The 27,745-nt window shown below is 38.9% G+C and overlaps 1 pseudogene across 1 annotated transcript; it reads right to left on the bottom strand.

The window, feature by feature from the left end:
- On the bottom strand, window positions 1–26,845 carry LOC145987702 (glucose dehydrogenase [FAD, quinone] pseudogene; annotated as a pseudogene). Its single transcript, XR_014441683.1, has 2 exons — window positions 26,786–26,845; window positions 1–2,073 (listed from the first exon to the last, which is right to left on the bottom strand). The product of XR_014441683.1 is annotated as a glucose dehydrogenase [FAD, quinone] pseudogene (transcript).
- Window positions 26,846–27,745: the final 900 nt, after the last annotated feature.

Here is a 27,745-nt window from a genome sequence, read left to right as displayed (position 1 = left end):
TGATTTTATTGAACACTAAAGCGCTCACTGAAGAGGGATATATATAAATAATACAGTTGTGCATAATTCACATATAATTATATAGTTACATACAAACACGTTCACACTTGTCCTTCAGATACAAACACAGAGAGAGAGAGAGAGAGAGAGAGAGACAAAGAAGTATGAATGGGATTGCGGATGTACTATCAACTCCTCAAATCAACAACTTTAACGCCAAATGGATTACTTGCGTGGAGTACCCAAAATGGCCTCTTTAACCATTGCTTCTTTATCATATCGGCGCCCTTTTCGCCTATCATAATAGTAGCAGCTTGTGTGTTTCCCTTAACAATAACAGGCATTATTGAGGCATCGATTACTCTTAAATTTTGAATACCATGTGCTTTAAGTTCAGAATCTACAACAGCGCTCTCATCAGATGTTGGTCCCATTTTGCAAGTACCTACCATGTGAGGGGTACCTTCTGCATAGTTCCTGATTACGCAGATCCAATAGTCATCGCTGCCAAACTTGTGTTCCGTACATCTTGGCATTGATACTGCGCTGAAGTTTGCACCGGACGCACGCAAAGCAGACGTATTAACGAGCTTCTCGGCAAATCTGATCCCTGCGAGCAACAATTTTACATCCGCAGGGTCGCTAAAATATCTGGGATTGATGAGTGGTGCATCGTAGGGATCAGTGCTTTGTAATTTTAATTCTCCGCGATTTTGAACGTAAAGATTGACAGACGCAATCAGGAAACTTTCTGTTCTGGATTCCTCGTCTCCATAATTGACAGCGAAACCGGTTCGAGGAAAGAACAATTGGGTGTCTGCAACGAGTGGAGGATTGGACTCTAGAACTCTAGCAAACATGCCCACTTGTGTTGTTCCTCGTCCTGCTAGAGGCCCTTCACCAGATTCGTAATACAGTTCATAATTCTCTATCGTTTCCCTCTCAATCTTTGGGATATCTGTCATAACATGAAAACCATCCCTGAGATAATTGTGTGTGTGGAAGTTGTACCCCACCTTCAAATCTTGAATTACAGGAATATTCAGTTCCTCCAGATGTTCCCTTGGCCCAATTCCCGACAGTAAGAGAAGCTTAGGAGAACCAATAACACCTGCAGATAAAATGACTTCTTTGCGGGCATGAATTAACCTCGTTTGGTTGAATCTATCAAATTGAACTCCCCAAACTCTTTTTGATCTAGGATCTACCACAATCCTCGTAGCGTATGAACACTTTGCAATGTGTAAATTTCTTCGACATCTATTTCTATGCAAAAAAGCTTTAGAAGTGCTATATCTACGGCCATTATATTGAGTGGCCTGTTCGTTCATGACGCCTATGTGATGTTTCCCGTTAAGGTCTGTTTCAGGTAAACCTAATTCATTTGCACCCTTGATTAGAACGTCTACCAGTGGATGTTTATAAGGGAATCGCTGAACGGGAATATAGCCCCCTGTTCTATGGTATTCTGTGTTTGCAAATTCTTCATCCTTGTTGTCCTCAGACTTCTTGAAATATGGCAGAACATCCTTGTAGCTCCAACCAGGATTACCCATTGCTTCCCATTCATCAAAATCCGTCTTGCTTCCCCTAAGGTAAGTCATTCCGTTCACTGTCGTCGTTCCGCCCAGAGACTTTCCTCCAACAAATTGACATTTTCTTTCAGGTTGCGCTAAGCTGGCTTCATCCTGAGGTACTGATTCTAACTTCCAAGACATAGGAGAACCAAGAAGAAAGTTGCTGATGGCTGGAATGTTAGATTTCTCCGGTGCGTCACCTCCTTCTTCTAATAGAAGCACGTTCCATTCGCGGATCTCAGAAAGTCTAGTAGCCACAACAGCCCCCGCAGTTCCTCCACCAACAACAATGAAGTCGTATTGTGGAAGCAGCGTCATTTCGTTGTTGGGATAACCATCCGTATTGTTAGTTCGGCACTGTCTTTGATATATGGCTGTTACAATGCTCATGAAAGATAAGAAACAATGTCCACAACTAACGTATTCTTGACAGTACGTTGGTGGGACGTCTCGTGGGCCAGTGACTTCCATCCCCAGTCAATAGATCAAAGAGAGACTGGAATGAATAAAAACACACACATAAAAGTATTCATGAATAATAAACACATGGACGAAGAATTTTTTTCGTAAATTTAGGTCAACCTCAACAATCGTTCATTTTAAATGCAGTAATTGCGATCTATTGTACAGATACACATAACACTATGTCAATAACGTAATACATCGACATTCTAGATACATTATAATATTGGATTCCGTACCAGATGCGGGAATAAGATACTGGTGTCAGTTTGAATGTCGGATCCGAATTCCGAATATCTGATTCGTATTTTATAGTTGTGTCCTAATTGCGAACACATAAAGGTGAGGAAATACTTCCATGTCCTAATTGCGAACACGTGTAACAGAAAAACCTGTTTTCAAAAACTAATAAGGGTAGTGACCCAGAGTGACAGCTAGTTTGACTAGCAACTATCGTGGTCTTCTACTTGGTAAAGCCTTTCATAGTCAATTCATCCTTTCAGTCTATAGAACTTCCATGTTTTAACACCTCAGTAGTAAGGAGTCACCTGAGCACAAGGCCTCTGATTGGTCGAGACGTGTCACGTGACTCTACGGGGGGCGTGGCTATGTGTTTGTAGTCTTGAAGGGTCTAAGTTAACCTAACTTTTGTGACGTCACGTGTCACGTGACTCTACGTAGGTTTACGGGGGGCGTGGCTATGTGTTTGTAGTCTTGGAGGGTCTAAGTTAACCTAACTTTTGTGACGTCACGGGTCACGTGACTCTACGTAGTGTTTATGGTGACGTGACTATGGATTTGTAGCGTTGGACGGCATAAGCTAACCACGTGGATGCCGTGGAAGACGGTGCGTTGACCTTTGTATGGAATGAGGCAAGTGTGTATTTGTATTGACACGGGTCACTGGAATTTTCCAGTGGAGTTTGATTTAATTTCGGCTGAGGATGTTCTGTTGTGTGTGGATGGGGTTGATAGTATTGCTGGCCTGACGTATTGTTTTGTTGACTATGTGATAGATAAGAATTGAGCGGAGTGTGTTTTTGGTTTGGTGGGGTCAACCTGTCGCCCGGACGTCTGTCGATGATGGAGCCAAGTGAAGTCTATCTCTTGTTTGTAGACAACGTTATAGATAAGGCTGGCCTGCGGAGCATGACAGATGTATGTATGTAGCAAGGGGGTTGAGGGTTAACGTCCTAAAGTTTGATAGATTTGGTGACTCTACGTGAGTGTTTGTGGTGTTTGACATCATCAGGTTTCATCGACTTAGTAGGGGGAATTGGTCAAGTATGTTTGTTGGGTTGAAGTTTAGCAGTTGCAGAAAGGGTGGTTTTGTCGGCTCCAGATAAATCTTGTTGATCATGTTTTGATAGGAAGTATGTGTACGGTGAATGAGTCTGTACGAGCGTCTATTCGGGGTCAACGTTGGAGAGGTCATTGGTATCGGTGGTCATAAGTAAAGGATGAGTGTATTTTTGAGGGCTACATTGTAATAACAATAAAAATAATGATTCTAATCATTATGGTAATGTTGTATATTTCCCAAGTTGTTTTATAATGCGAGAGCGTTGCTAAAAAATTGCAAAGCGGGGGTGCACTTCGTATTTACCACTGTGAACGAATATCGTAAGGAAATTTACAATTTAAACTGTAGGCCCAGTCCCGATTGGGTTTACTGTGGTCTATAAAGTGAACTTAAAACAGCATGTCAACTTGAAACTGTAGGTCCAACCCGACTGGGCTTACTGTCTATAAAGTGAACTTCATACAGAATGTTAATTAATTAATTGGTTTGGATTCAAAGTGTCCCAGGGTTGATACTCTACGGAAGCACATGTGGTTCGGATGCGACTTGAAACTGTAGGCCCAGTCCCGATTGGCTTTTCTGTCCATAAAGTGAACTTAATACAGAATGTTAATTAATTAATTGGTTTGGATTCAAAATGTCCCAGGGGTCGATACTCTACGGAGACACAAGTGGTTCGGATGCGAGTTGAAACTGTAGGCCCAGTCCCGATTGGTTTTCCTGTCGTCCATAAAGTGAACTTAAAACAGAATGTTAATTAATTAATTGGTTTGGATTCAAAATGTCCCAGGGATCGATACTCTACGGAGACACAAGTGGTTCGGATGCGAGTTGAAACTGTAGGCCCAGTCCCGATTGGTTTTCCTGTCTATAAAGTGAACTTAAAACAGCATGTTAAATAATTAATTGGGCGGGGGTACACTTTGTATTTACCACTATGAATGAATACCGTAAGGAATTTCTAAATATAGATGAGATATTTAGTGTTACTATGCATAAATTGAACTTAAAAAACAACATGAACTTTTGTAGTGGCGTCAAGCCGTCTGGGAGTTTCGATGCAGGTTGTAGCAAGTTTTGTTTGGACTGTGACGTAGTTGATATTGGAAAATGGGGAGTTTGGAATAGACGTGGGTTGTTTACAAGTCGGTGGATGGAAGTTTCTAATGTTGTAGGATATGAATAAAGATGATCCGCCATTTTGTTTTTCCTCTGTATTAGGAAAAATGTGTGATTGTTTGTTTTTGTGACGTCACGTGTTGGTAAGGCTGTGTCTGCCACTGTAACTGAGGCATGTTCCAGCTTGATGGGACGTTATGACGTCAGAATGGTGATGTGATTTTTATATTCTTCGCAATATGTGGATGTTTCCGCTGCCATTTTGTTTTCTTTTCTGAATTGGGAAAAAGTTGTGATTGGCTGATTGCTTTGTAATGTTTTTTCTTGTTGTCAAGTTGTCTGATAGTTCCGATACGAGTTTGTACAAGTTGTGTGACGTAGATATTCCCATTTTTGTGTTGCGGTGTGCAAAGGAAGAGAGGATTAGTTCTTAGTAGGAGTTGGTTGTGTTGTATTGGCAGTTGTGTTTGGAATGTAGTTATGAATTCTGCATCTGGAAACGTTGTTGCAAAGAAAGGTGGAGTAAAGCGTCATCAGGAAGATGGGAAGCATGCAAAGCATTTGAAGAGGAAGGCATTTCGGAAGCAAATGGAAGCGGGAGAATATACGACAGAGGAGGAGGAGGATGAGAAGATAGAGGAGGATGGGGAGAATGTGAAGACTCCATGTGAGCCGATTCTACAGGGTTTGTTGGAGGTATGCTATAATTTGAGTGCATCGAAGCAGGTAGTTGTTGGTCTGCATCCTTCCAAAGATTTTTCTACATTTGTACGTGTGTTTAAACCTGGGCAAAAGGGTGCAGTTTTGAACGTTGACGAGTGGAACACTTTAATGAACGTGAAAGTGATTATTGATGAATATTTCGGGAATGTTAGTGTGAAACGTGCACTTACTATAAAACTTGGTGTGAATGTGAATGTCCGTTTCTGGACTTTCCATGGGAACAAAGTGATTAGCATGGAGCCAGTTTCCAACGTTGAACATAATTTGTGTGTATGCCTTACCAAAAGGGGGTGGGAATGCTTGGTGAACCTCCGTTCTTGTGTGGATTATGCTGTGATAACCCTGCATCGGAATGAGAAATCTGTGGCGGAATGGTACGAACGGTATTTATCAACATGTGCCCGGAATGTTAGTGACAGTTGTGATGCTTGCCGAGATGATTCCCCGATCCACAGATGTCTTGATTCTGATTTTATTGATGAACATAAGGGAGGAGGAGGATGTTTTGAGGCTATCGGGGAGGACTGTGTCGGCATTGACGGCAACCGCTTGTTTGTTGAGGTGGAGCAATTTTGTAACGAGATGACCATTAATGTGTTGGCCCCTATGTTGCTATCAACCTCAAGGACAATTGAGTCGCCGAATTTTGATTTCAATTTCAAGTAAAGAAAGAGAGAGAGAGAGAGAGAGAGATTGTGAAATTTATGAAATATAAAAACTTGAATTGTGAATAAAACGTGGGAATATTTTAAATATGTGTTTTTTTGTCAACCCGATTTTAATATTACGACAGAATTTTATTTTATTATAGTTAAATCATGTACATAGTGGAGTGCGGTATTTTCAAGTGTAGCTGTCGTACAAATTGCCAATGGCTTCTAATTGTTCGAGAGTTTCACTAGAAATTGCAACACGCAGATCCCACTTCGTATCTGCATTAGCTATGATGAGTCGAGTTGAGTGTTCTTTTTATGTTGTTTTTTTATGGTTGAACGTCAGAGAGGAGGATGTTGGTATTGTTGGTTACAAGTAAAGAATGAGTATATTTCGAGTGTTACATTGAAAAAAAAAAAAATAATAATAATAAATGTGGTAATATTGTATATTTCCCAAGATGTTTTAATATGCGAGAGCATCGCTAGAAAATGCAAGACGTGGGGGTCCACTTTGTATTTTACCACTATGAAATGAACAGCGTGAGGAATTTTTTAATAATAAAGAAAAAATAATGGAAGATTTCAGTTTAACGTCAAGGAACCCGACCCTATTTTAAACTTTAGGTCCAGTCTCGATTAGTCTTACTGTGTGTGAAATGTACTTAAAACAGAATCTCGATGAATCAATCACTCCATCATGTTTACAACCAGAAATAATAATAATAATAGTAATAATAATAATAATAATAATAATTTTGCAAATACGTTAATTGTATTACAGTGGGAATTCACAATGTGAACGGTGATAATATTTATTCTTGCTGTATATTCCCTATGGGGTTGTATTGTACAAGAGCGTCGTTATTTGATTGAGTTGGTGTTTTAAGTCCATTTTATGCACAGTAAGGCTAATCGGGACTGGACCTACAGTTTAAGGAATCCGAACCACTATATGCCTCCGACGGGTATTGAACCCGGGACCCTGTGATTACAAGGCAACGACGCTACCACTGAATCATTAAAAGTTCAACTTAATAAAAGAATAAAAAAAATATTTTGGAGATATATGAATTCCATTAAAATGGGAATTCAAAGTGCACTTGAAACAACAACTCGAAAAATGAACTTAAAACAGCAATTCAATAAAAAATAAGGATCTGTTCTACATATACGTTAATTGTATTACAAGGATGAAGGTAGGTAATTTCGGATAAATGACTTCAATGTGAGTTCTAGTCTGTAAACGTCTACGGGGATACACTCGGTATTCACCAGGAAAAATTAATAGTGTGAAGAATTTTTAAATACGATATTTTTTTTAATTTTTTCTTTCATACTACAAAAACTATATGTCACTAAGAAGTCTACCGAAGCTAAATGCTTAGACTGTTTATTGATTAATCACAGGATAATACAAACTCTACAGACATTAGGTCAACACAGCAAATAAAACAGTTGGTGTATTTTTTAAAAATTTTAATTTTTAAAATTTAATATACAAATATAGAATATAACAGAATTATATATATATGAAAGGTTGTACGTCATATAGGCGTTACAATTTAGCCGACGCTGAAATTCTTCCATGAAGCATTCGTAGTAAGAGATAAATTTTCGCCACTGTTCAAAGTTGAGGGTGACAGCTCCGGAGATGTTGTTGATTTCCACTTTTATGTTTTCTCCACTGCCCTCGAAGGTGAAGTAAAGTTCTCCTATAATGTTTATAGATCTGAATCTGTCTTCTCTTGTGGGGAATCTGTTCTTGTAAGTGTCGAAGATCCTATCTGATTTGTAGACACATTCCGGGTACTCGTAGTAATTTAAGATAATGTAATTTTTATTTTTATGTTTCAAAGCCAATTCAGTGTCTTTGAAAGTACCTCGAATAATAACATCTATGTTATTGTCGATGTTATATCGAGTTTCTGGTTCCATGTTGTTGTTTTTTGGAGCGTGTGTCTGCTAGAGTGCTAGGCGTACAAGGATTTTGTTCAGTATAAATACTATTCTTTTTTAATATATATATATATTTATATACTATATACATCAAGTACTACAAAGCAGCAGAAATCATAAAATATACACCAAGTACTACAAAATGAACGGAAATCGTTAATATATCCTGAATTGTATCTAAAATTCAGTTTGGTCTTTACACAACCAATATTTGTTATTTCAAATAACTATACTATGTACCAGAAACACATAGAGCCCAACATTAACTAGTCTTCGATTTATATAATATTAGACGGTAAATGTAGCAAGAATTCTGATTGTCTATATTTCCGAGGATCCAACTATATCAGATTATGTTTTAAACTTATACAAAAATAGATTTTCCTATGTAAGTATCTATTTATTAACTTTTTTTTTTAACAAATCGTACAGGAAGATGACAAAATACATGAAACGAAGTTCTATAGTATAGGTGATTGCATAAGAAAAAATGAAAAATAAGATTTCGGTAGAAAATGCAAGACGTGGGGGTCCACTTTGTATTTTACCACTATGAAATGAACAGCGTGATGAACTTTTGAATATGAACTGTTTGCATTGACTGTACATACTATTCATTTACTCGTGAAATTAGATCGCTAACGCAAATACGAAGTGGCCCCCCGCGTTGCAGTTTTAGTGTAGCTCTCGCATAATGAAATAGTTATATTGTATAAACATCTACTTAAAAACACGATCCCTCCACAAATATGAAATATTAAAGAAAATAATTCAATTCAAACAGAGAAAGGACCGTGATATTTCCCAGGTTTTCAACCACCCTGTGTTGTATAAAGTGGGTACCTGGAGTAAACTCTGGAGTAAATAAAACCAGAAGTATAATGCTAATCACTACACCTCACCTTTGACCACCCATAACAAAGTGTTGTGCTCTAATTCCATACACTCTCTATGTCTTCATCATAGGCGTAGCTACGGGGTGTGCCGGGTGTGCCTAGGCACACCCTAATGGGCTGCTACATCAAACATAATTCAATACAGATATTTCAATAAGAGAGAAAATAAGCGGCAGTTTGTAAGAAGTTGAAGATGTCATTATTTGGTACAAACGTGTGCATTATCGTTGATGAAACGGGTGTCTATAGATTTTCGATTTTTTTTATGTCATTGGAGAAATAAGATATTTACTGCATTCTACTCTGTACTGCAGCGGTTTTCTTCTGTACCTGTCACACGCTGCACGTGTGAGAGAAACCTTTTTCCAAGCTTAAACAAGTTAAAATTAAGAACATTGTACCCTTTGACAGACGTCTCTTGTTATAGATGACGTGTATTTTGATGTATTTGTTTGTAACATTTAGGAACATTTTGTGTGTGTGTGTAATTTCTATGCAATTTCATTTTTTTCTACTATAATACATATATTCAGAAATTTCCAACACTGTCATTAGTGAATTTATATTCCTTTACAAACATCAGTGCAGTTAAAGAGCCAAGTGATTGTGTTGCAGGATATGCTATTAAATAGATGCAAGACCTCATTTTTCTTTGTGCACACCCAAATATAAAGTTCTAGCTACGCCTATGGTCTTCATCGTGTAATGCTAAGCACAGAGGAGCATTTTACTTTTATATATACATATATTTTTCAATTATCATCAATATAGAGTGTGACATCAAGAATAATACTTGATAACAACACAACCAAGGGACCCTAGGGTTTAATACCCGTTGGAGACACATAATACTTGTAGATCCAGTCCCGATTAGTTTTTCTGTACATAGAGTGGTGGACTTAAAATTAGAGAACTCGAAACATGACCAAAAGAATTGCGAAATAATTTACTCATAGCCATAGTCATCGATGACCTATCTATATAAAATATTAAAAAAAGACCCCGGTTTTCAACACCAGTGTCGTATAAAATGGGTACCTGGAGAAAACTCTGAGGGTAAAAACAGTCAGAAGTAAGATGCTGGTCATACTACCCCAGACCTTCGACCGTCCATAACAAAGTGTTGTGCCCTAATTCCACACACCCTCTATGCCTTTATAGATTGGTGCTAAGCATAGGGGAGTACTTTACTTTTTAATATATGTATATAGTATATATATTTCAATTATCATCGATATAGGGTGTGACGTCAAGTATATTTCTTTTATCAACATAACCAAACAACTCAGGGCTCGATACCCTTTGGAGACACATAATGGTTGTAGATCAAGTTCCGATTAGTTTTTCTGTACATAAATTGGTGGAATTGAAACTAGAGAACTCGAAATATAACCAATAGAACCGGTGATCTCTTTCATGTCAACCCAGACAGACACACTTGCTTAATTCAAACCTTACTTATGCTACACATAGCTTGTATCAAAAGTTGATCAACAAAGAAAAGATGAAATTAACTTGTAGTCATCATCCCTTTGGAAGTGTTGGACGTCAATCCCAACAGATACACTTTTCTCATCTCTAGATTGTTTTTGTTCCCCAAAATTTTTATCAACAATGTAACCAACAGATATGGTTTACTGAGTCATTATCAACATATCAGATGTCTACAGACATGTCGGAGACGTTTACTTATAGTCATTAACGCTATCAATATCTCTGATACGATATGCGAGAGCTACACTAAAACTGCAACGCGGGGGGCCACTTCGTATTTGCGTTAGCGATCTAATTTCACGAGTAAATGAATAGTATGTACAGTCAATGCATACAGTTCATATTCAAAAGTTCATCACGCTGTTCATTTCATAGTGGTAAAATACAAAGTGGACCCCCACGTCTTGCATTTTCTACCGAAATCTTATTTTTCATTTTTTCTTATGCAATCACCTATACTATAGAACTTCGTTTCATGTATTTTGTCATCTTCCTGTACGATTTGTTAAAAAAAAAGAAAGTTAATAAATAGATACTTACATAGGAAAATCTATTTTTGTATAAGTTTAAAACATAATCTGATATAGTTGGATCCTCGGAAATATAGACAATCAGAATTCTTGCTACATTTACCGTCTAATATTATATAAATCGAAGACTAGTTAATGTTGGGCTCTATGTGTTTCTGGTACATAGTATAGTTATTTGAAATAACAAATATTGGTTGTGTAAAGACCAAACTGAATTTTAGATACAATTCAGGATATATTAACGATTTCCGTTCATTTTGTAGTACTTGGTGTATATTTTATGATTTCTGCTGCTTTGTAGTACTTGATGTATATAGTATATAAATATATATATATATTAAAAAAGAATAGTATTTATACTGAACAAAATCCTTGTACGCCTAGCACTCTAGCAGACACACGCTCCAAAAAACAACAACATGGAACCAGAAACTCGATATAACATCGACAATAACATAGATGTTATTATGTCACGGGCTGCTAATTTAATAAATAACTAATTAACTCAATTGACTCAACTGAACTGAGCTTAGCAACGCAACATCGAAGAATCTCTCGCCTCACCTGCTGGGCGAATTAAACATTACATGAAATATAATACGGTCAGGATAAGTGCCTAACAGTCGGAGTTACCGAGAATAAACCTAGGAGGATTTGATTTTAAATACCTGAAATGACGTTACATAATACTACGGTGTTTCTGAATATACACATATATTAAAGCACAGATAAATACACATTACATCTTGCCCTCTTTCACTCGATCTCACATTCATACTCTCATTCCATGGCATATGGCGACAATATGACAAATACAAAGGTTAGATTATTTACTACTTTGACCATACTCTTGCTATGTCTTGGCTACATTGCCTTTTACAATTTATCGTTTAGGATTTTAAGCATAAAGTGAATAATTGTTCCTTGTGCGAACCCCTTCTATCTTTTCTGAAGGTATAAATATATTTCATGAACTATCGTTTGCGGCTAACATAAACTCTCATCTTTAACATTTGATTACTCCGCCGGAATACAGATGTCTAGGGTTGCCATAGCACTGATTTAAGTTAAGCAATGATTTGATTCACGCAGATTCGCGGTAGATAGTCGTCATCTTTCTCACACACGCACATGGTTGGATCTTACCTTAGCTGCATTCCCTCTGACCTGGGTTGGGTGAAAGTGGTCCTATAGTTTTGGAAGGCCTCCACGCTCCATTGTTGCACCTCGCGGTTATCCTGGCTTCACTCGTTCACTTCGCAGGGACGTCCAGGACGGTACACGCCCACTGTCGACTCCATACGACAACTTGCGCAATAATAGTTCAGTTCTTCGCGGTCACTCGTAAGTACAGATACGTGACTTGAGCGATGAGACGAACATACGCGATGAGCCATTCGCGGTTTCACATGGATATCAAATATTATTAACTTTTACTACTTTGGACGTTGTTTCGGACGATTGACACAGGTGGACGTGTCTGGCGTTATTCTCACATAACCACACGTATGTGCACGGATGCGTTGACGGCAAGGGGAGGACGACCCCCTGGTTCTATATTCTGCTCTACTCCATGGCTCTGAAACACTCACTCGAGGAAAACAAATCCAGACCACGAGTCTGCTTGCAACTCGCAGCTCGGTCGCGCGAAGCTCACACTCCGGTGGCGATTCTAGGCAAAACTGTGCAAAACTGTTCCAAATCATCCCTTTTATTCCAGATTTGAACGTAGTGACGCTGTACCCTCTATGATCAGGTGCTTGTTTATTGTTTCTGGTGCTTTGACCGTTGTCCTCCTATCTTGGCCAATGCTCACTCAGGTCCTTAACCTCTGGCAGCAGCTCCTCGCGCAGAGATTAGGCTAACTCTTCCTCTTTTGTATTCAGTCACGAAAACCAAAGACAACTCGGCAGGGTAGCTTCTCCCTTTCAATCCGGCGATGAATCTTTAATAATTCATAACTCCCGTAGTTCTGTTCTGATTAGGCTCAAATCTTGGAATCAGTACTTTCATGATGTGTTCTTCCGCTGGTGAAAATCTCATCCAATTCGGTCCATTGGTTTAGAAGTTGCATTTTTCTTGATATTCCCATAAGAATGCATGTAAATCCGAATTCGGGCGGAAAACTGTGGTTGAGCAAGCTAGTGCTGGCTAAGACAGTTCGCTAGACACCTGTATTCGCGACGGATATTAATATTACCAATTGCAATTAATTCATACTAACGGGCAATTAGATTAATTACTTGTCACTCAATATTGACCGTTATAACATTCCCCTCCTTTTAATTATGAATTTTTTTCAGAGCGAACTTGCGAGTGACAGGAAAAAATTCATACCACATATTAATGATATTTGTTAATGATCGCACACATAGGCGTCTGAATAGGGACTCGAACCCTGGACTGTATAACTTTTAACTCAACATTGCAATGAAGTTATACTTTCTGCAATTGTGATATAATCATGAGAATATAAACGAATATAATAAAGTATACAAGAATACAATATAAAGTACATTTTAACATCAAAATCTCAACGTATATTACCACATATATACTAACTTTGGATACACCCTGTAGTTTTATACATAATAATGTGAATACTGAATAATAAGCTAAATAAGATATAAGTAAATATTTGATTTGCAATTTGTTCCCTCTCACACATATGTTTGCATACTTCTTGCATTAATTATAAGAAAGGTCTACATTTTTTGCCTTTTAATATAAAAAAAATAATCTCTAATTTCCCTAATGTTTACTTTACAATCGGGGTGGCTCTAGTGCAATATTTTCTTCAGTGTCTCCTTTGACATGAGCCGGACTGGCAAAGGAGTCTTCTAGTCTTCCGTCGGGCCTTGAATATCGGTTATCTGCTCCAGAGATCGCTGTTCTTGCCTCAGTCTACTTCGTCCGGGTTCGTAATCCGGGGAGAGTGGGTCCAAGTAACGGCTAGTTGACGGTCTATTCCCGTCGGGTAAATTAGCACCAGTCTGTGGGGACACGACTGTTCTAACCGCATTCACAGCACGATTCCTCTCAACTTGACTCGGGTTGTTTTGACCCCGGCAGTGTTGCCATCTCGCGTTTTCTCCATCCCTATCGTCTCGGAAGTGTTGTTGTTGTGGGCGGTTATTGCTGTACTGGCCTCGCTGGGGATAAGCTTCTCTATTGTTCCTCCCAGAGTTCTGTCTCCGACTATTGTTCGTTGCCAAGTTTACTTTCGGGAATCCCCCTTGCCTTCCTTCATCAAAATCTCCAAACTTTCTTCTCTGATTCTTGTTTTCCCAGGATGCTCGTTTCTCTTGCGCCAGCGCGTCCAAATCGCAAAGAATCATCGACATCGTGTCCAGGTTGGAAAGTGCGTCTCCGGTTAGCTGACGTTGCACATAATGCGGAAACATTGAGCGTATTGCGGCTAACATCTCAACTGGCTCAATTCCGGGCTTCAGGGCGTGGAAATCACTCACTCGCTGCCAAAAGAATTGTTTATAGGTGATTTTCTGGCTCTCATCAAACCTGCGATTTCTAAGTAAAGTGATTTTTCGTTCTACTAGCTGGCGACCTTGAAACTGTTGTAGAAATGCTCGTTCAAACTCTTCAAAGCTATTAAATTGTGGATTACGCTGCTCGAGCCAGATCCTTGCACTCCCTTTGAGTAATTTTCGCATTAGCCTCAAGCAGTCTGGGCTATCGACACCGTACAACAAACAATCTTCCTTGAAGTGCCTTATGAACATTGACGGTAAAGCCTCGTCGTGATCGGGGTTGTACGTTTGAAAATGATCTAGGCCGACTTTTGAGAAGATTCCGCGAGTATTTGACTCCGTGTAGGAAACACTGCGTGTCTCCTGCTGGGCGAAAGCGTTCAAGCTCGGCGAACTCCCGCTCCGGCCGATGACGTCACGCGCTGCTTGGCGATCCAAGGAAGTTGGTGCTGATTGACAGGTCAGCTGGTTGGTCACGTCTGCTGCGACGAGCAAAGGAGTTGGGTTCGTATCCCTGGACGTTGTCTCCAATCGGCGAATCTCTTCGTCCTCGTTTCTTCTCCGTTGCGTGATTTGGAAATCCTTCATTTGGTCAATTTTGGATAGCAGCACTTGGAAACGGCGGTCCAATCTTTCTTCTCTTTCTCTCCTTTCGGCAGCCTCTATCTTCCGCCTTTCTTCTTCTTCTCTCTTAGTCTTCTGATCTCTTTCTTCATCTCTAGCTTGGATATAGCTGATTAGCTGAGAGAACATGGCCTGCACGTCCATCTTCTCTGGAACTGGCAACCCTGTTGCCGACTGATCTTTCCCTAGATCCTTATCAACATTGCCGGCTGACGAAACGCTTGCATCGGTAGAATGCTCAAACCCTGGGCGGTCCATGGTATTGTTGTTGGCTAATCTCTTGCGGAGCCGAGTAGTTCTTTGCATGCCAATCTTCTTCTTCTTCTTCTTCTTCTTCTTCTTCTTCTCGTGGCTGGCTATCGCCGAAGGAAAAATATATCAAAATTCTTTTCCTGGTTTCTGGTTTCAGATCCCGGGGATCGCACCCCTCACCTGCTTCCGTGTCATAACGCGTGTCCTTTTGTCCTGTATCGTCCGAAGTTAATAACGCCCATTGTTAATAAAATAATAAAATCCTCTAATAATTCTGCTATGGAAAAATGCTATAGTCGCGACAAATTATTTTCACTATTACACCATAAAAACACACAAAATGGTTCTAGCTACACATCGATTGCATATTCAGTTAATTAAAATCACCGTACAAATTACACATTAATACTTTAAATGAAAACGTCTTTATAGATTCTTATCAGGATTTTCAGTTACAGGTTGCAATTATTTAATTTTCAACAAAAAATTCTTAGTTCCCCCTTAGCGTTAAATTCTGGTACCCTGTCGTAGACATTCGTAGGCTGAAAACTTCTTTAACAACAAGTATTAAATCCCCTTGGGTAATAGACATAACTGATTGTTAACCATTACAATCAAACTTAATAAAATTCACATTGAGTAGATAAGCAACTAATTAGAATACTCGTGACCTCCAGGTTCCTTACTAGCCTGCCTGTAACATCGTTCTACGAGCCTAATTCTTATTTGCTTCCTATTTGACTACTCTTCTAATTGCCTATTCGTCGATTATTTGGGCCTACCTTTTACACCCTTACTTGTCTATTCACATACTCGTCGATTATTCGGCGTACTTTTTTACTTGCCTACTTATTTTATTTGCCTACTCGTCGCTTGTTCGGGCAACTTTTATATGCCTACATATTTATTTGCCTACTCGTCGCTTGTTCGGGCGCCATATTTTGTCACGGGCTGCTAATTTAATAACTAACTAATTAACTCAATTGACTCAACTGAACTGAGCTTAGCAACGCAACATCGAAGAATCTCTCGCCTCACCTGCTGGGCGAATTAAACATTACATGAAATATAATACGGTCAGGATAAGTGCCTAACAGTCGGAGTTACCGAGAATAAACCTAGGAGGATTTGATTTTAAATACCTGAAATGACGTTACATAATACTACGGTGTTTCTGAATATACACATATATTAAAGCACAGATAAATACACATTACATCTTGCCCTCTTTCACTCGATCTCACATTCATACTCTCATTCCATGGCATATGGCGACAATATGACAAATACAAAGGTTAGATTATTTACTACTTTGACCATACTCTTGCTATGTCTTGGCTACATTGCCTTTTACAATTTATCGTTTAGGATTTTAAGCATAAAGTGAATAATTGTTCCTTGTGCGAACCCCTTCTATCTTTTCTGAAGGTATAAATATATTTCATGAACTATCGTTTGCGGCTAACATAAACTCTCATCTTTAACATTTGATTACTCCGCCGGAATACAGATGTCTAGGGTTGCCATAGCACTGATTTAAGTTAAGCAATGATTTGATTCACGCAGATTCGCGGTAGATAGTCGTCATCTTTCTCACACACGCACATGGTTGGATCTTACCTTAGCTGCATTCCCTCTGACCTGGGTTGGGTGAAAGTGGTCCTATAGTTTTGGAAGGCCTCCACGCTCCATTGTTGCACCTCGCGGTTATCCTGGCTTCACTCGTTCACTTCGCAGGGACGTCCAGGACGGTACACGCCCACTGTCGACTCCATACGACAACTTGCGCAATAATAGTTCAGTTCTTCGCGGTCACTCGTAAGTACAGATACGTGACTTGAGCGATGAGACGAACATACGCGATGAGCCATTCGCGGTTTCACATGGATATCAAATATTATTAACTTTTACTACTTTGGACGTTGTTTCGGACGATTGACACAGGTGGACGTGTCTGGCGTTATTCTCACATAACCACACGTATGTGCACGGATGCGTTGACGGCAAGGGGAGGACGACCCCCTGGTTCTATATTCTGCTCTACTCCATGGCTCTGAAACACTCACTCGAGGAAAACAAATCCAGACCACGAGTCTGCTTGCAACTCGCAGCTCGGTCGCGCGAAGCTCACACTCCGGTGGCGATTCTAGGCAAAACTGTGCAAAACTGTTCCAAATCATCCCTTTTATTCCAGATTTGAACGTAGTGACGCTGTACCCTCTATGATCAGGTGCTTGTTTATTGTTTCTGGTGCTTTGACCGTTGTCCTCCTATCTTGGCCAATGCTCACTCAGGTCCTTAACCTCTGGCAGCAGCTCCTCGCGCAGAGATTAGGCTAACTCTTCCTCTTTTGTATTCAGTCACGAAAACCAAAGACAACTCGGCAGGGTAGCTTCTCCCTTTCAATCCGGCGATGAATCTTTAATAATTCATAACTCCCGTAGTTCTGTTCTGATTAGGCTCAAATCTTGGAATCAGTACTTTCATGATGTGTTCTTCCGCTGGTGAAAATCTCATCCAATTCGGTCCATTGGTTTAGAAGTTGCATTTTTCTTGATATTCCCATAAGAATGCATGTAAATCCGAATTCGGGCGGAAAACTGTGGTTGAGCAAGCTAGTGCTGGCTAAGACAGTTCGCTAGACACCTGTATTCGCGACGGATATTAATATTACCAATTGCAATTAATTCATACTAACGGGCAATTAGATTAATTACTTGTCACTCAATATTGACCGTTATAATTATTCGAGGTACTTTCAAAGACACTGAATTGGCTTTGAAACATAAAAATAAAAATTACATTATCTTAAATTACTACGAGTACCCGGAATGTGTCTACAAATCAGATAGGATCTTCGACACTTACAAGAACAGATTCCCCACAAGAGAAGACAGATTCAGATCTATAAACATTATAGGAGAACTTTACTTCACCTTCGAGGGCAGTGGAGAAAACATAAAAGTGGAAATCAACAACATCTCCGGAGCTGTCACCCTCAACTTTGAACAGTGGCGAAAATTTATCTCTTACTACGAATGCTTCATGGAAGAATTTCAGCGTCGGCTAAATTGTAACGCCTATATGACGTACAACCTTTCATATATATAATTCTGTTATATTCTATATTTGTATATTAAATTTTAAAAATTAAAATTTTTAAAAAATACACCAACTGTTTTATTTGCTGTGTTGACCTAATGTCTGTAGAGTTTGTATTATCCTGTGATTAATCAATAAACAGTCTAAGCATTTAGCTTCGGTAGACTTCTTAGTGACATATAGTTTTTGTAGTATGAAAGAAAAAATTAAAAAAAATATCGTATTTAAAAATTCTTCACACTATTAATTTTTCCTGGTGAATACCGAGTGTATCCCCGTAGACGTTTACAGACTAGAACTCACATTGAAGTCATTTATCCGAAATTACCTACCTTCATCCTTGTAATACAATTAACGTATATGTAGAACAGATCCTTATTTTTTATTGAATTGCTGTTTTAAGTTCATTTTTCGAGTTGTTGTTTCAAGTGCACTTTGAATTCCCATTTTAATGGAATTCATATATCTCCAAAATATTTTTTTTATTCTTTTATTAAGTTGAACTTTTAATGATTCAGTGGTAGCGTCGTTGCCTTGTAATCACAGGGTCCCGGGTTCAATACCCGTCGGAGGCATATAGTGGTTCGGATTCCTTAAACTGTAGGTCCAGTCCCGATTAGCCTTACTGTGCATAAAATGGACTTAAAACACCAACTCAATCAAATAACGACGCTCTTGTACAATACAACCCCATAGGGAATATACAGCAAGAATAAATATTATCACCGTTCACATTGTGAATTCCCACTGTAATACAATTAACGTATTTGCAAAATTATTATTATTATTATTATTATTATTACTATTATTATTATTATTTCTGGTTGTAAACATGATGGAGTGATTGATTCATCGAGATTCTGTTTTAAGTACATTTCACACACAGTAAGACTAATCGAGACTGGACCTAAAGTTTAAAATAGGGTCGGGTTCCTTGACGTTAAACTGAAATCTTCCATTATTTTTTCTTTATTATTAAAAAATTCCTCACGCTGTTCATTTCATAGTGGTAAAATACAAAGTGGACCCCCACGTCTTGCATTTTCTAGCGATGCTCTCGCATATTAAAACATCTTGGGAAATATACAATATTACCACATTTATTATTATTATTTTTTTTTTTTCAATGTAACACTCGAAATATACTCATTCTTTACTTGTAACCAACAATACCAACATCCTCCTCTCTGACGTTCAACCATAAAAAAACAACATAAAAAGAACACTCAACTCGACTCATCATAGCTAATGCAGATACGAAGTGGGATCTGCGTGTTGCAATTTCTAGTGAAACTCTCGAACAATTAGAAGCCATTGGCAATTTGTTCGACAGCTACACTTGAAAATACCGCACTCCACTATGTACATGATTTAACTATAATAAAATAAAATTCTGTCGTAATATTAAAATCGGGTTGACAAAAAAACACATATTTAAAATATTCCCACGTTTTATTCACAATTCAAGTTTTTATATTTCATAAATTTCACAATCTCTCTCTCTCTCTCTCTCTCTCTTTCTTTACTTGAAATTGAAATCAAAATTCGGCGACTCAATTGTCCTTGAGGTTGATAGCAACATAGGGGCCAACACATTAATGGTCATCTCGTTACAAAATTGCTCCACCTCAACAAACAAGCGGTTGCCGTCAATGCCGACACAGTCCTCCCCGATAGCCTCAAAACATCCTCCTCCTCCCTTATGTTCATCAATAAAATCAGAATCAAGACATCTGTGGATCGGGGAATCATCTCGGCAAGCATCACAACTGTCACTAACATTCCGGGCACATGTTGATAAATACCGTTCGTACCATTCCGCCACAGATTTCTCATTCCGATGCAGGGTTATCACAGCATAATCCACACAAGAACGGAGGTTCACCAAGCATTCCCACCCCCTTTTGGTAAGGCATACACACAAATTATGTTCAACGTTGGAAACTGGCTCGATGCTAATCACTTTGTTCCCATGGAAAGTCCAGAAACGGACATTCACATTCACACCAAGTTTTATAGTAAGTGCACGTTTCACACTAACATTCCCGAAATATTCATCAATAATCACTTTCACGTTCATTAAAGTGTTCCACTCGTCAACGTTCAAAACTGCACCCTTTTGCCCAGGTTTAAACACACGTACAAATGTAGAAAAATCTTTGGAAGGATGCAGACCAACAACTACCTGCTTCGATGCACTCAAATTATAGCATACCTCCAACAAACCCTGTAGAATCGGCTCACATGGAGTCTTCACATTCTCCCCATCCTCCTCTATCTTCTCATCCTCCTCCTCCTCTGTCGTATATTCTCCCGCTTCCATTTGCTTCCGAAATGCCTTCCTCTTCAAATGCTTTGCATGCTTCCCATCTTCCTGATGACGCTTTACTCCACCTTTCTTTGCAACAACGTTTCCAGATGCAGAATTCATAACTACATTCCAAACACAACTGCCAATACAACACAACCAACTCCTACTAAGAACTAATCCTCTCTTCCTTTGCACACCGCAACACAAAAATGGGAATATCTACGTCACACAACTTGTACAAACTCGTATCGGAACTATCAGACAACTTGACAACAAGAAAAAACATTACAAAGCAATCAGCCAATCACAACTTTTTCCCAATTCAGAAAAGAAAACAAAATGGCAGCGGAAACATCCACATATTGCGAAGAATATAAAAATCACATCACCATTCTGACGTCATAACGTCCCATCAAGCTGGAACATGCCTCAGTTACAGTGGCAGACACAGCCTTACCAACACGTGACGTCACAAAAACAAACAATCACACATTTTTCCTAATACAGAGGAAAAACAAAATGGCGGATCATCTTTATTCATATCCTACAACATTAGAAACTTCCATCCACCGACTTGTAAACAACCCACGTCTATTCCAAACTCCCCATTTTCCAATATCAACTACGTCACAGTCCAAACAAAACTTGCTACAACCTGCATCGAAACTCCCAGACGGCTTGACGCCACTACAAAAGTTCATGTTGTTTTTTAAGTTCAATTTATGCATAGTAACACTAAATATCTCATCTATATTTAGAAATTCCTTACGGTATTCATTCATAGTGGTAAATACAAAGTGTACCCCCGCCCAATTAATTATTTAACATGCTGTTTTAAGTTCACTTTATAGACAGGAAAACCAATCGGGACTGGGCCTACAGTTTCAACTCGCATCCGAACCACTTGTGTCTCCGTAGAGTATCGATCCCTGGGACATTTTGAATCCAAACCAATTAATTAATTAACATTCTGTTTTAAGTTCACTTTATGGACGACAGGAAAACCAATCGGGACTGGGCCTACAGTTTCAACTCGCATCCGAACCACTTGTGTCTCCGAAGAGTATCGACCCCTGGGACATTTTGAATCCAAACCAATTAATAAATTAACATTCTGTATTAAGTTCACTTTATGGACAGAAAAGCCAATCGGGACTGGGCCTACAGTTTCAAGTCGCATCCGAACCACATGTGCTTCCGTAGAGTATCAACCCTGGGACACTTTGAATCCAAACCAATTAATTAATTAACATTCTGTATGAAGTTCACTTTATAGACAGTAAGCCCAGTCGGGTTGGACCTACAGTTTCAAGTTGACATGCTGTTTTAAGTTCACTTTATAGACCACAGTAAACCCAATCGGGACTGGGCCTACAGTTTAAATTGTAAATTTCCTTACGATATTCGTTCACAGTGGTAAATACGAAGTGCACCCCCGCTTTGCAATTTTTTAGCAACGCTCTCGCATTATAAAACAACTTGGGAAATATACAACATTACCATAATGATTAGAATCATTATTTTTATTGTTATTACAATGTAGCCCTCAAAAATACACTCATCCTTTACTTATGACCACCGATACCAATGACCTCTCCATCATTGACCCCGAATAGACGCTCGTACAGACTCATTCACCGTACACATACTTCCTATCAAAACATGATCAACAAGATTTATCTGGAGCCGACAAAACCACCCTTTCTGCAACTGCTAAACTTCAACCCAACAAACATACTTGACCAATTCCCCCTACTAAGTCGATGAAACCTGATGATGTCAAACACCACAAACACTCACGTAGAGTCACCAAATCTATCAAACTTTAGGACGTTAACCCTCAACCCCCTTGCTACATACATACATCTGTCATGCTCCGCAGGCCAGCCTTATCTATAACGTTGTCTACAAACAAGAGATAGACTTCACTTGGCTCCATCATCGACAGACGTCCGGGCGACAGGTTGACCCCACCAAACCAAAAACACACTCCGCTCAATTCTTATCTATCACATAGTCAACAAAACAATACGTCAGGCCAGCAATACTATCAACCCCATCCACACACAACAGAACATCCTCAGCCGAAATTAAATCAAACTCCACTGGAAAATTCCAGTGACCCGTGTCAATACAAATACACACTTGCCTCATTCCATACAAAGGTCAACGCACCGTCTTCCACGGCATCCACGTGGTTAGCTTATGCCGTCCAACGCTACAAATCCATAGTCACGTCACCATAAACACTACGTAGAGTCACGTGACCCGTGACGTCACAAAAGTTAGGTTAACTTAGACCCTCCAAGACTACAAACACATAGCCACGCCCCCCGTAAACCTACGTAGAGTCACGTGACACGTGACGTCACAAAAGTTAGGTTAACTTAGACCCTTCAAGACTACAAACACATAGCCACGCCCCCCGTAGAGTCACGTGACACGTCTCGACCAATCAGAGGCCTTGTGCTCAGGTGACTCCTTACTACTCACCTCAGTGCCAAAAGAGATGTGGAACTGCTTCAACTGGAGGCACCGGATTTATGATGCAGTGGAGGGATAGAACAATAAAATCAACAGTGAGTTAGGAAGACCACATCCAAGAGAGTGGGGGGGGGGGTCTCTCCGATGGCGCAGTGGTAGCGTCGTCCCTTGTAATCAAGGGATCCAGGGTTCGATACCCGGTGGAGGCACATAGTGGTTCCGATTCCACTTTAAACTGTACGTCCAGTCCCGATTAGCCTTTCTGTGCATAAAGTGTACTTAAAGCAGAAAAGTCTAATGACTTAGGATGGAAATAAATCTATGCGCATGAAAATAGATCCGCCGTTTTACAATATTCGTGGTTTCATTGAATTGTATATCTTAAAATTAACTTCCTTTTAGTGAATTAATTCGTTGTGTGTGTGTGTGACGTGTGTAAGTGTTATTGTTTTGTTTGAATATTAATTTTGAAAGATTGCACGGTGGGTAGGATAGCAGATAGCGTGATTTTCCAAATTCGGTTGAAATGTAAATCTTATTTGAAAGGCAAGTACTGCGTCAGTTGTTAAATGAAGTTTATGCTACTCTTTATACAAATATACTTTGTAATGCGTGTAGTTGCTATACGATCTCAAATAATGCTCACAATTAATAGTCTAAGTTTGTTTATCAATCAACGTATGCGTTTGCACTAGGCGTATATTCGTACACAGTTTTCAGTAAATCTATTTGCCTAACTGAATACACATGCAAAAATTTACAATAATATGTTACTGCATTAAAAAGTACACAATTTTGCACCTCGCAACATCTTAGACTTATCATTTTCAAGAGTCGAAGTTTATTTGTAATTCACTTTATGTTAACATTGACTAATCGGTACTAGACCTACAGTTTGAAAATGTGCCTCTACAGGGAATCGAAGACTGAACACCTCGATCAGACGGCGACAGTAATAGCCACAGTTCTATATTTCCTTTAAACGTTACCTACCTTTATTCAACGTTGATTTCATGGTAAATAACATCTTATTAGATGCTCTGGTTATTTTTGTGTAAGTAAAGTACAAACGACTAGGTTTAGGTATAATCGTTATATTTGTACCTTGATTCACTGCTACAAACACTGTAAGCGTAATGCTAATCATATGTGCTAACGACACGCTCCGACACGCTTGCAGGAATCATGGCAGTGGGCGGGTTTTCGAGCAGTGAATTGTGGGGAAGTTGTTCGCTGAATATCATCCGTGAATTAGTATTTTGTGAATGTGATGGCCAGTGGTATTTAAGTGGTTTGTGTCAGATCATCAAAAGCTGGATTATGGGTCACAAAAGAGACCCAATAGCACCCCTCCTCCGTTGCTCTCTGACAATTAAGTACCTAGGTAGAAAATTTAGACTTACGTAAGGTAGTATACATAACGAAAGCCTCAAGGTTCTCTTCATAATTGAATCGTTTACTTCAGAAACCCCCTATCGACCACTTCCGGTCGATCGTTTGATGTAGAAACCGCACATAAAACCGTGTACGTAACGCAGGTAAGTGGCTTTGAAATATTAGTATACTGCAGAAACCTATCAAGTGCCGCGACATAGAGGCTTTCTGCAGTAAATATGCAACTTCATTTTGTACCAACTGATTCAATGGCGCGTTCCGTGCAGTTGGCAATACTGCACTGTAACCAAGAACAACCTACGTATAACTCCAGCAAAATAAAAAGCATACCATTATTGTGAGGTTTCTGATAAATCTATGTGACAGAGGACAGTTCGCCATGATTAACTGTTACTTCCCAGTTGTTGGTCATTCATTCCTACCATGCGACCAGGATTTTGGTTCCATCAAAAGCGCTTTGAAAAAAATGGACCGAATTTATGCGCCTGAAGAATATGTTGATCTGATGTCTAAGGCAAGCCGAGTCGGACGTTTCTCCATTCACAAAGTTCAAACTGACGAAATCCCTTCTTTTAAGAAGTAGTGGTCTCGCATATACAAAAAGACAACCAAATCCGATGAAAGAGGTATACCGATGGAACAACAGCTACCTTTCAAGATATCCTCCTTCAGCAAGAGAGCTAAGGGAAATGTTGTAGCTCAGCAGCTCATCGGTGGGCTCAATTCCTCAAAGTTCACTTTGCAGAGCTACTCTCAGCAAAAGCTTACCCAGCAGGAAATATTCTCATAAACAGGAAGAAACTAAACGATATTCGTTATTTTCTGGATTACTCATGCGGATATGAGAGCTTCTACGACAATATTCTGCTGTGGCCATTGGCGTAAGCAGGGTAGAAGCTGATGGGTCTGCAGCCCCTCCCGAAATTTATGAAAATCAAAATTTTGAAATGAAAGCAGTGAAGAACTCGGGTTAACCCAAATGATAAATGCTAATTTTTAAAAAGAAAAGAAAAAAAATTGTCTTCGAACAACTTATAAATCCAAGGCTAATTTTGGTTACGAAATATAACGCAGCTATGTAGAATCCATCTTTTAAATTCCAGCCACCTCTGAAATTAAATGCTGCGTACACCAGTGGCTGTGACCACAGATGGTGAATGCTTCAACTTGGACTATGGGGAAGATTAGTACCTACTGTTAATATACTACCTATGTTGCTCTTTGCAAATGTGAATTTTTATCTTTTAACGTGGAAGATTTTATTTGTTCCCCTGAAGTTTCGCTCAAATTTTTCTAAAGAAAACAATATATTTATGTTTTCAACCTTAAATAAACAGCCGTTAGTTATGAAATACTATTTGCTAAACAAAGCACTTTATAGTCTAACTGAAAGTATGGAAAATACAGAAGGAATATACATTAGCTAGTAATATCTCTAGTTATTTTTATATTTAATTATGCCATATTTATTCATAATTATTTCTTTTAACTTTTAATTTATAATTATTTTATACTCTTTATAACAGATGTATGATTTGGTTGGTTTGTTGAGTTGGTGTTTTAAATCCACTTTATACACAGTAAGGTTAATCGGGACTGGACCTACAGTTTAAAGTGGGATCCGTCCACCGGATATCGAACCCGGGACCCCTTGATGACAAGGCGACGAAGCTACCACTGCGCCCTCATGTATCAAATTTTCATAGTAATCTCTCTTTTTGTGAATGATAAATTTTATGTAACTTTTTAGGATATGTCATACTGTATTCTTAACAGTCATATATATTATAAATTATATGGACAAGACTCTTAATACTCCACATGTTACCCTTACCATTTTCCATGCCTATGTACAGTAGGATGCATAACTATTACCTGGCAAGTAGTCCATTACTATGTTTATTATTTTTATTTTTTACTCAATGAGATCTTCTGGAATCGCAACAAAATGTCAAACTCTGTTCCAGTATACATTAAAAATCAGTCCTTAAATTCACGTAGGATTCAAGAGAAGATTTTATGAAAATAGTCATGAACAATTTACCGAGCAGTACTTGTGAAGCTTACTGCACCACAGGTTTTTGGAAATAATAATTATTATTTAGTAGCACTTGTCACAAAATTGTCTACTCAGTGTTGACTCAGTGCTACGATGGCAAATTTTCGGATTCAAGACAACGGACAAATAAAAGTTATGTATTTTGTGAATTGTACTGGGAAAAGACTAGAGAAGATAGCAAAGTGGATAGCTACTGAAAGAAGTACACGTAACAAATCCCCTTTTCGAAAATCGCCGGTACGCCACTGAATGCAACGAGGGTGGTTTTCGTACAAGAATCGATTCGGTTATATTTTCAGCCCCCCAAATCGAATATTTGATTCACTACATTGATATAAATAGGCAATAACTCACCGAGTTGATTTTTTTTCCAGATTGTTGGGAAAGTGATTCTGACGCACTTCACTCGTCCAAAAGCATAGCAAGTTTGAAATTTGCGTGAAGCAATAAACCTGCAGGGAGAATGGGAAAGTTACCTTCGGATTCTTCTTCCTGATAAAGCTCTTTGTATTTCCCGTTACGAGCTGCCCGACCTTAACGTCCTATCGAGCAGCCTTCACTTCCAGTAAAGTGTTATGGAAGCAATGTCCGCAATTATTCATACTTGTAAATTGACTGCCTGATGGCACTTTGGTACACAAACATACGCACTACACTTTCTTCGTGGTGTAAACACAGAGAAGCAAACATAATTATGTTGGAAATGAAGGGAAAAAAACATGTTTCTCATGAAATTAACGCCAATTGGTAGAGCCATACTGACCAAACTTTGTTTGTTTCTTTTAAGTATACTTGTATGTTCAGATAGGCTAATCGGGACTGGGCCTACAGTTTAGATTCCCATTCTAACAACTGTGTAATGTGTCTCACCAAACTAAATGTCCCTAATTTTTAAACAATCCTTATTAAGAACAAAGTTCTTCATCTTCTCTCAGTTCAAACAATGAATGATAATCTTATAAAGTACAATTTAAAACTTTGGTCATATGTAATCTTCTTTCAAAAAATAAAGTGAGTAGACTCCTGTATACTTCGTAATTTCCTTGCCGCATTTCAGTGTCATCCCCAATGCAAGTCTTCTGTCAATCAATTCTGTTTTCTCTGATTTATTTACAAATTTCATTTCCCTGATTCCATGGGGTGTAAACACATGAAAAGCTTTCCATGCTCTGGCCCATAAAACTATTTACAGACAAAAACTGTTACTCTTTCGCCCATTCCCCATGCTTTGAACGCGCTCATGACAACATACTATCCTACAAATAGTAGTTCCCGAAGATCTCTCCAGATGGCATAACGAATAATTTGAATCGC

This window comes from Lepisma saccharinum, chromosome 1 (assembly GCF_977018435.1).
Source record: "Lepisma saccharinum chromosome 1, izLepSacc3.1, whole genome shotgun sequence".
Classification (NCBI taxonomy): domain Eukaryota; kingdom Metazoa; phylum Arthropoda; class Insecta; order Zygentoma; family Lepismatidae; genus Lepisma; species Lepisma saccharinum.
Note: the sequence above shows the minus strand (reverse complement) of the source record. Positions and strands in the feature narration are given on the sequence as shown.